The sequence below is a fragment of the Salmo salar genome, chromosome ssa17 (assembly GCF_905237065.1).
Source record: "Salmo salar chromosome ssa17, Ssal_v3.1, whole genome shotgun sequence".
NCBI lineage: Eukaryota > Metazoa > Chordata > Actinopteri > Salmoniformes > Salmonidae > Salmo > Salmo salar.
Window position 1 is genome coordinate 83,024,911 of NC_059458.1, and position 11,202 is coordinate 83,036,112.

The window sequence follows — 11,202 nt, forward strand, 5'->3', positions numbered from 1 at the left end:
CAACTCTTCAGAGGACACTGCATGAATCAGGGCCGCCTTGGTCGGAATTGCTGCAAAGAAACCACTACTAAAGACACCAATAGGAAGAAGAGACTTGCTTGGGCAATGAAACACGAGCAATGTACATTAGACCGTTTCTCACTTCCTCACCTGTCTCACCGGTTTGCATTTCCTTTATAAATCAATATGACTATATGACTAAAGTTATGATATTGATCATTTTGGCTGATGAACTGAGAGGAATCTGCTTAAGCTAGTGATGACTTTACAATCACAGAGAGCTGTTAACTGACTCCATGCTTGATGACTTTACAATCACAGAGAGCTGTTGACTGACTCCATGCTTGATGACTTTACAATCACAGAGAGCTGTTAACTGACTCCATGCTTGATGACTTTACAATCACAGAGAGCTGTTAACTGACTCCATGCTTGATGACTTTACAATCACAGAGAGCTGTTAACTGACTCCATGATTGATGACTTTACAATCACAGAGAGCTGTTGACTGACTTCATGCTTGATGACTTTACAATCACAGAGAGCTGTTGACTGACTCCATGCTTGATGACTTTACAATCACAGAGAGCTGTTGACTTCAGATGCTTGATGACTTTCAAACACAAACCACCAAAGTTGTGCTTCTTTGGACAACTGTTCTAAAACCATGAAAGGGCTTTTGGGTTTCTTCTTCTTCTTCAGTGTCTTATAAGAGAACATTATAGTGTTTCTATGCAAAAGGAAACATACTTTCTTTGACCGTGGAAAGTTCCAGTATCTCCAATACTATTCCAAAGGACTTGACTTTGCAATAGGACCATGGAAGACTATCAGTCTGTGGATGATGTGTTTTATAAATGGTTTTGATAAAATAATACTCTGGATTCATGCATGTGTATGTCTGTTTACCTTAAGCCATGAAATGGAGGATGAACCTTGGATAAGGCAGAGCATCTTTGAACAGTGATACAATTCAGATCGTGGAGTCAGTGACCTCTGCTGGTTGGAATATGACATTGCAGGATGGTGATGAATCAAGTGGAGACTGGCTGGCTGCTGAAGGATGGATGAACACAATGGACTCAACTTCCACATTGTTCTGTTCATAACTCATCAGTCTTTGGTCTACGCTCCACAAACACATCAAGTATCTACTATTAAATGTGGGCTGGGTTTTCACTGTTGGAAATGGATGGACTGTTTCAGGAAAAACCTTCAAGTCACATATCATATATGCAATCTAAGACTTACTAAACCAGTCGACTTAGTTGGCTTACTGCAAAACAAGAACCATTACTGACCACCTACTTCTGTGTTGGACTACAAGGTGAAACAGCCATTCTGTTAGAAGGAACAACATTACAATGTGATGGACTACAAGGTGAAACAGCCATTCTGTTAGAAGGAACAACATTACAATGTGATGGACTACAAGGTGAAACAGCCATTCTGTTAGAAGGAACAACATTACAATGTGATGGACTACAAGGTGAAACAGCCATTCTGTTAGAAGGAACAACATTACAATGTGATGGACTACAAGGTGAAACAGCCATTCTGTTAGAAGGAACAACATTACAATGTGTTGGACTACAAGGTGAAACAGCCATTCTGTTAGAAGGAACAACATTACAATGTGATGATATCAGGATCTCCAAAGTGTTTTTCATCTGAGTTTTCTGTATGACTCCAAATACTTTTATGATTGTTTATAGTTTTTAGCTAAATTCATGCATTAAATTATTATATTTTTGAGGACATAATGTCTTCTGTTTAATTCAGATGCCTTTAGTGATGAATTAAATGAGTATAAAATGCATCATTCAGAATAATATGATGGGATACTACTAGTATTGCTTGCTGGACATATAACAGTACTGTAAGTTGTCACTGTCAGTGATATTCTAAGTGGTCTTTTTTAGCAGTCTGTCCCTTTCACTTTGACAGTGATGCTGTAATGATGTCATATCATCATGTGCTAACTGTCCTCATGATGCAGTAATGCTGATGAAAGATGCTGTTGCCCATGTGTATGTATGTAATGTGATTGACATGTCCTGAGTCCTGTGTGTCTTCTGTGTGTCTGGCTTGGATGTGTCCCAAATGGTACCCTTAACCATTTGTAGGTGCACTAGGGCCCATAGGGAATAGGGTACCATTTGGAACACCGTCTGAGAGTCTAGGAGGCAATATGATTGACACAGCACAGTTTGATTGACATGTAGGATAATCTGGAATGGATAAATAATAATACAATGAATAAACTTCCCCTTTATTTTAAAGCTGTTGTCAGTTTTGATGCTTGCATTTTATCCATGTTATTGATCCTGTCAGTTATGACATGTTTTGTCCTATATCATCTTCTAATTAACATATGCATCAGTGTATGTACTCAAAACTCCAAAGATTGTATTTCCTTCAATGCTTTGTTTTTATTTCTGTAATGCTTCAGGGAAATGTAAAGACAAGGTCCTGGACAGTAACAGGATTATTGTCTTTCTGTCTGAGACACTGTCATCATAGAGATCTAGTAGTTTATTTAGATTTGTAACGGCTGTCGTTAGAAGAAGGGGACCAAAGCGCAGAGTGGTAAGTGTTCATAATTATTTAATACTGAGAACACTAGAACAAAAATAACAACAGCGAAAAGCCAACAGTTCTGTCAGGTAACAGATAACAAAACAGAAAACAACTACCCACAAACACAGGTGGGAAAAAGCTGCCTAAGTATGGTTCCCAATCAGAGACAACGATAGACAGCTGCCTCTGATTGGAAAACATACCTGGCCAATACATAGAAATATAATGACATAGAATGCCCACCCCACACCCTGACCTAACAAAATAGAGAAATAAACCGTCTCTCTCAGGTCAGTGCATGACAAGATTAGGGTTGGGGTCAATTCCTTTACAATTCAGGAAGTAAACTGAAAGTCCAATTCCAATTTTCCTCAATGCCTCTCTCTGAGAAAATGTCAGTTTACTTCCTGAATTGACAGTATTGACATTGAATTGACCCCAACACTGATTTAGAGATAAGAGAGAGACTGTAGTCCTCTTGGGGAGTAGAGGAGAAGGGGGAGCGGAGGCAGGGAGCAGTGTTCCTCTTGGGGAGTACAGGTGAGGGAGACAGAGGACAGCCCAGTCTGGTGTATCGAGATGAGGGGAGACAGAGAACAGCCCAGTCTGATGTATCAGAGATGAGGGGAGACAGAGGACAGCCCAGTCTGATGTATCAGAGATGAGGGGAGACAGAGGACAGCCCAGTCTGATTACTGGAGGTTCTCTTGCTACAGAGATGGTCTATTGAAGCTTTTCGTAGCTGACATTCCTAACATCAACTGAGAGGATCTCTGTCCCTCTGATGGCCCTGTTGGTGTCCACTCTGTCTCTCTTGTGTGTCCTGTTCTTCTCTGTCTGGGACTAAGGGGGTGTTGTGTAAATTGAGGGGTGGGGTTAGTAGTCTTTTGGCAGCATGACCCTGCGCCCCCCATGAAAATAACACAAAGGTGATCTTCCTTCTGAAAGGAATGTTGTCCAGGGCCTCCACTGCCACCCTCTTGTTGCCCCTGCCGCTGCTCTCCTCCTGGTCGTACATGGGGCACATGAAGGCTGTGCGCCTCAGGGCGTAGATGTCCACCTCGTCCTCGTCGTCCCACGGCTGGTAGGGACGCTGGGAGGGATCGGCCGACTTGACCAGACGGGGGCCTCATCATGGCCAGCTCTAGGTCACGGGGATATGTCTCAGGCCCAGGCTAGACCTCTGGACTCTGACTCCTTTAAATTACATTACATTAGGTTACATTCATTTATTAGTAATTCATTTATGAATGGATAAGAACAGGAAAATCATATTCCTGGTCGTACATCAGCAAAAAACATACATCATAAAATATTGACAATATATTCAATAGACAAAATGTGTCATTGCACAAAGAGAAGTGGTAACCTTTCTTTCTCTTCTTCTTGGTCCTTTCATCCCAGGCGTTGGCACTGACAAGGGACACGTTGCCCTGGCCCAGGGAGGGCAGCAGTTTGGGCCGGGGGTGCCACAGGGGGTTTGGGGAGCTTCTTTGGAGGAGGAGCATCCCTCTGGGCTCTCCTGGCCAGCAGGGGTCCTGTCTGGACGAAGGCTTCAGGCCTGATGATGTCCCTGGGTGCGCTGCTGCTCCCTCTTGCAGCCTCCTCTGGCTGGGCAGCTTTCGGCATGGAGAGAACAAACACATTGTTGCTGAAGCTGCATGACTCTGAAAGGGCCAGCTCCTCCAGGGTCAGAGGGCAGGCAGGACGTGACTCAGGCTGGACCAGACTCACAGCAGGACAGGACTCAAACTGGACTAGGTCCACAATGCTGGTAGTGATGCTCACAGGACTGGGAGGTCGGGACTCAAGAATAACGGGACAAACAGGATTACTGGGCCTCACTTTTCTCCTAGTGGTGCTCGAGGGTTGCTCGGCCTCCCCTCAGGTCTGGAAGGCTGTACATAAGACTGGACCAGGCCAACGGGGCTAACAGGCCGTCTATTGGGGGGCCGAGGGTTGCTTGGCCTCCCCTCAGGTCTGGAAGGCTGTACGTCAGGCTGGACCAGGACAACTGGTCTAACAGGCCGTCTAGTGGGCGTCGAGAGTTGCTTGGCCTCCCCTCAGGTCTGGAAGGCTGTACGTCAGGCTGGACCAGGACAACTGGTCTAACAGGCCGTCTAGTGGGGCGTCGAGAGTTGCTTGGCCTCCCCTCAGGTCTGGAAGGCTGTACGTCAGGCTGGACCAGGACAACTGGTCTAACAGGCCATCTAGTGGGGCGTCGAGAGTTGCTTGGCCTCCCCTCAGGTCTGGAAGGCTGTACGTCAGGCTGGACCAGGACAACTGGTCTAACAGGCCGTCTTGTGGGGCGTCGAGGGTTGCTAGGCCTCCCCTCAGGTCTAGTGATGCTGACAGGGATTCTAGGAATCATCATCTCATGCTGGTGCAGGCTCTCTGGGCTGCTGGGCCGGGGAATCAGGTAGAAGCTTGTAGTTCTTCAGAACCTCAGTGAAGGAGAGCTCCTTGTTGCGCCTGCGTCTGTTGGTTTTGGCAGGCAGCTGGGAGCTGCTGCTGTTAATCCAACCGGGAGACTCACGACATCCATCCTGGACAGGAACTAGGGACTGGAGGTCTCTCCTCTTTCTGTGGGCAGCTGTGGGCCTCTTGGACCAGACGTCGTCAGGAGGGGGAGGCCGAGGCACAACATGCAGGGAGGGGAACGCTGAGGGCCTGAAAGAGGAGGCCATCACTGGGTCCTGGCTGACCTCTTCTCTCTCCAGCAGCACTCTGTTAGAAGGACAGAGTAGTGGAACACCGATGGACCTTGGTCCTCCAGACCCATTCAGGTTGGGCCTCCTATTCATCATTCACTGGTCTGCAGTGTTCTTATCAGAATGCTCCTTCTAGTCTTGAATACCTGGAATAGGAAGTGGCTTTCAGCACAATTCAATTCTATAAAAGAGAGCCACAGAAACATCTTTGTTTAGTATTTGGGGAAATTTAAAAAAATGTTTTACTGTCTCTTATCTAATTTCATCAAATTCATTTCTAAGTTGAAATAATTATTTGGGACAAGATATATCCATTAAAATGTAACACCTTTGTTCAATTATTCATGCCTAATAGCCTAGCTATAACTGGTGCTCAATAAAAGTGTTGTCTGTCCCCTCATTTCTCCGATAAACAGGCAGACAGGCGTACTTACCGTTCACCTCGTAGTTCAATCAGCTAATAATCCGTCATTACACCAGTGGCAGCTTGGTGTTTGATCATTACGTCATCAGAGGCATTTTGTATTGTGACGCAACAATGCCAAGCATCAACCTTCCTGTCATGGCTGCCCCTGTAGTTTGATATGTCAACGAAGTGTATTAATCAATCAGACAATCAAACCATCAATGAATGACTGAATTCATGAATCATTTCTAATAAATCAGTTTACTGACATAATTTACGGATGAAACTAACAATTACGAAAACGCATCAAATCAGTGATGCATAAAAGTATATTCGCTCCCACATAGTAAAGTTCGAAAACGAACCACTTTAGTGGGTCAATAAACTAGCCAAGACTTTGGGCGAGGTATATTTGTCCCTATACTGTAGGACAGGCTACTTATATATGAGGAACCTGCGACCAGAAAGACTGTTCTGCCGTTTTATAAAAATAATCCAACAGGCCATCTTCTGCATAGGCGTCTTCCTCTTTCCTGTGTTCATCACCCTCGACTAGATATATCTATTCTGTGGCCACCACACGTTTTATATGTCATGTTTGTCTTGTAGCTGACAGTGGGGTGCAGACAGGAGCGCAGTTCATCTGACACAAAGGCGCGGACTGGGGAATCCGACATGGAGACCTGACGCCACTTTTACGCGCACTTTTTGATTGGCCTACTTTAAAATGAACATACTTATAATCGCAAAATACTGGAGGTTGGGCTAAGTGTTCAAGTGTTGGATTTACACATATTAATATAGAGAAATATAGTCTAATAGTGGATGGCCTACTGTATATCAGCAGTGTTTGTGTGGTAAATAAAACTGCTGAAGTGCTTTGGCCTGTATATTTTTGCTTAGTATTCTTTTAAAATACTTCGGAATTCCTTATCTCGTTTATTAAACAAATACTTATTCAATGATTTGTGTATTTATTTAGCTGATCTTGTTTACCTGTAATACCCTATGGCATGACCATATAAATAAGAATGAATAGAACAGACATGGAAGCTCTAAACCTGGCAATTGACTGGTATTTGTATTTAGGATCCCCGTTAATTTCTGCGAAGGCAACAGCTTCTCTTCCTGGGGTCCAGCAACATTAAACAGTTACGGTGCATTCGGAAAGTATTCAGACGCCTTGAATTTTTCGACATTTTGTTTCGTTACAGCCCTATTCTAAAATGGATGAAAAATGTTTTTGCTAATTTATTATATTATCTCAAATTAGGACGCACAGATCAATGAGTTTCTATCTCCAGCATATTTACTAACCTACCCTCGTATGTCATACATAGGTATGGATACCCCCAAGGGACATCCTACTACATCATCCCCTCCCATGAACAAGAACTCAACATGCATAACCACTGAAGCCTAACTGAAATGCAATTTGGAAATCTCTAACATGCTACTTCACATCCTGAAACAGTATGAAAGTATTAAATTACACAGTATGAACATGAACTTATTTACTGTCTCTTTTTGCTGGGTATGGTCCCCAACAGTATGTTTTCTCTTCACGTAACATAGTCTTTCAGCCACTCTGGTGGCTTCACATCCTTTTTTGGGCGCTTGTGGCTCTGTGAGCATTCTCTCTCCTTCACCCTCTTTTTGTGCATTTTCTGTGGCCTCAGTCTGTGTGGCTGGTAGATCTGGAAGAGCTCTGAGGTGTGTTTTGTTCCTTCGTACCTCTTCTGAGCCTGTGTCCACCACATAGGAGCGTGGGGCATCCACTTTCCTCAGCACTATTGCTGGGGTCTTTGCGTTTGTAATCCACACATGTTGATCTTCGGTCAGCTTTGGCCTCTCCGTAGCACGGTGTCTCCGATTAAAGTCTCCAGTTTGCGTTTGTTTCAGCCGTTTGTCCCTCTCAGCGAAGGCCTTACTGTTAGGCCATCTGGGTTTAAGCTGAGCCGACAAGACAGGCAATGGGGAACGCAGCCTCCTGCCCATCAGGAGCTCGGCAGGCGGCGGCCCATGATGCAGTGGTGTAACTCTGTAAGCTAACAGAGCCCTGTATGGATCCTTGTTCTTTTTCAGCAGTCCCTTGACTGTTTCCACAGCTCTCTCTGCCTCACCATTACTCTGTGCATGGTAGGGGATACTGGTCACGTGTGAAGTCATATTCTGCGGCAAAAGCAGAAAAGGAGCTTGCAGAGAACTAGGGAGCGTTATCTGTAACCAGGACCTCGGCGACCCCTTACCTGGAAAAACTGTACTTTAATCCATTGATAACACCAGCTGATGAGGTTATGGGTGTCTTTGCTATTTCAATGTATCTTGAATAGTAATCTACCACTAGCAGATAAGTGTCATTTTTCCAATAGAACATATTTGCCCCTACCTTTTACCATGGCCGTTTTGGCAGCACCGTTACCATCATTGGCTCCGGATGACAAGGTTGACATTTTGTACAGACCTCACACTGGGCCACCAGTTTGGCAATCTGAGTACTAAGACCAAGCCACCACACTGACTGTTGAGCCCTCAGTCTGCATTTGGTTATCCCCATGTGTCCCTCATGCACTCTGTCTAGCACTTCTGGTTGTAGAGTCTCTGGGATAACTATTCGTTGTCCTTTCATGAGAAGGTCTCCATTACAGTGGAAGTCACTTTGATGCACCCAATAGGGCTTCAGCAGCTGAGGCAGTTCCTTCTGCCCGGGCCATCCCTTTTTGCACTGCTGCACTATCTGTCGGCAGATGGGGTCTTGTTGTTGCTCCTCTGCAATCTGCTGCGGTTTGGTCTGAGATGCAGGTAGGCTGTACCTCACCCTCTAGACATTGCTCCTCCTCTGATAATGGACGTTTAATTGGGGCCCTGGAGAGGGCATCTGCTGTGATCAGTGCCTTCCCTGGCACATACACCATCTTGTAGGTGAACCTCAGTAATCTGAGGCAGAAGAGCAGAACTCTGGGAGGCAAGTCGTCCAGTGCTGTTGTCCCTAACAGAGCCAGCGGTGGTTTGTGGTCAGACTCTGCTGTAAACTGCAGGCCAATAAGGTATTGGCTGAGCCTTTCACATGCCCATGTGATAGCCAACGCCTCCTTCTCCACTTGTGCATACCTTTGCTCTGTGTCTGATAAGCTTCGGGAGATATTGGACGCCACTCCATGTTGTCCTGCATCTGTGTGAGGACCGCCCCTAGCCCAAAGGATGATGCATCTGCTGATACCTTTGTCTTAGCGTGGGGACGGTACTGGGCCAGCACTCTCTGTGAGGCCAGGTCTCCTTTGATTTTGTCAAAAGCCACCTGTTGCACGTGACCCCATGACCAGTCATTCTCTTTGGCTAGTAAGTCTCTCAGGAGTTTGGTTGTATCTGAGAACTGTGGGAGGAACTTACCCACATATGTGGCCATGCCTAAGAAGGTCCTGACTTCAGCCACATTCTGGAGGATGGGCACATCTGTGATGGCACTGATCTTCTCCGGGTCCGGCTCTATTCCAGCTGCACTGATTTTGTGTCCCAAGAACAAGACCTCTGACTGTGCAACAGTGCATTTTTCATTGAGTGTCTGGCCAGTCTCCTGGAGTCTGGTCAGAACTGCCGTGAGCCTTACATCATGTTCTGTTCTGTCCCTTCTGCACATGGGCACATTGTCCGCGTGGACTATGACGCCACTCAGCCCATCCAACAGCTAGGACATGCGTCTTTGGAAATGCTCAGGACCGGAAGCGATTCCAAATAGCAAAACATGTAACGGCCAAACGGTGTTCTAAACGTTGTGAGCGCCCTACTCTCTGATGACAGTGGTATCTGCCAGAAACCTGAGCGGGCATCCAGCTTTGTGAAGACTTGTCAGCCATCCAACTGAGCCAGTGACTGCTCCACTGATGGTAAGATGTGTCTCTCTGCAGAGTAGCTCATTCAAGTTAGTCATGTCCACACATCCTTATGTCCCCATTGGCTTTTGGGACCACTACCATCCCTGCACACCATTCAGTGGGACTCTCTATTTTAGACACCGCCCCAATTTCTTCCATCCTCCCCAACTCTTCCTTTACTCTGGCCAATACAGGGATAGGCACACGGCGAGGGGTGGTAAGGGCATAGGGACAGCATCCTCTTTCAGGTGGATTTTGTATTCACCTATCCTTCCTAGACCAGAAAACACTTTGGGGAATTTCTTTTGAAAACCTCACCTGGGTCCTCCAGTTCGCTCACTCTCTCAATGAGTTGCAATGCTTCAATTGCTGGCAACCCCAGCAACGCTCTGGCCAGAGAGTCAATGACGAAGACCGGCTGCATGGCACTTTTGTCCTTACTCCCCAGTTTAATCACCAACTGCCCTACCACTGGTAATATCTTATTACTGGGCCCGTACAGTTTTTTGTTTGTAGAGAGCAAAGGGCCATCTCTGCTATAGCTATACAGCCTAGTGGGATAGCTGTCACTGCTGCACCAGTGTCTAGTTTAAATGACACAACCTCCCCATTGAGTTTAACCTCTCTAGGGGTGTGGGACGGTAGCGTCCCACCTGGCCAACATCCAGTGAAATTGCAGAGCGTCAAATTCAAAAACAGAAATACTCATTATAAAAATTCATAAAACATACAAGTGTTATCCATCGGTTTAAAGATTAACTTCTTGTTAATTCAGATTTCAAAAAGGCTTCATGGCGAAAGCATACCATGCGATTATCTGAGAACAGCGCCCAGCAGACAAATCATTACAAACAGTTACCAGCCAAGTAGAGGAGTTACACAAGTCAGAAATTAAAATTAATCACTTACCTTTGATGATCTTCATATGGTTGCACTCACAAGACTCCCATTTACTCAATAAATGTTCATTTTGTTCGATAAAGTCCCTCTTTATATCCAAAAACCTCAGTTTTGTTCGCGCGTTTGTTTAGTAATCCGCAGGCTCAAAGGCAGGCAGGCAGACGAAAAATCCGAAAAGTATCAGTAAAGTTTGTAGAAACATGTCAAACGATGTTTATAATCAATCCTCAGGGTGTTTTTAGTCATAATAATCAATAATATTTCAACCTGACAAAAGCTTCGTCAATATAAAATGAAAAAAAGGAAGGCGCGCTCTTGGTCCTGCGCATGAAAAACCTCTGGGTCACTGCAGTGTCCACTCATTCAGAGTGGTCTTGCTCGCTCATTTTTCAGAATACAAGCCTAAAACAATTTCTAAAGACTGTTGACATCTAGTGGAAGCCATAGGACGTGCAATTTGAGTCCTAAATCAATGGAATCTGTATAGGCAGTTTTCGCCTGCCATATCAGTTCTGTTATACTCACAGACATTATTTTAACAGTTTTGGAAACTTTAGAGTGTTTTCCAAATCTACCAATTATATGCATATCCTAGCTTCTGGGCCTGAGGAACAGGCAGTTTACTTTGGGCATGCTTTTCATCCAGAGGTGAAAATAATGCCCCCTACCCTAGTGAGGTTAATGTCTGAATGCCAGCCAGCATTGTTTTCCCTTCTCCCAGAAAGATGCTGTC

At 45.2% G+C, this 11,202-nt stretch overlaps 1 long non-coding RNA gene across 1 annotated transcript; it reads right to left on the reverse strand.

The window, feature by feature from the left end:
* Nucleotides 1–5,094: 5,094 nt before the first annotated feature.
* On the reverse strand, nt 5,095–5,989 carry LOC123728289 (uncharacterized). Its single transcript, XR_006760205.1, has 2 exons — nt 5,726–5,989; nt 5,095–5,472 (listed from the first exon to the last, which is right to left on the reverse strand). It is a non-coding gene; the product is annotated as an uncharacterized lncRNA (long non-coding RNA).
* Nucleotides 5,990–11,202: the final 5,213 nt, after the last annotated feature.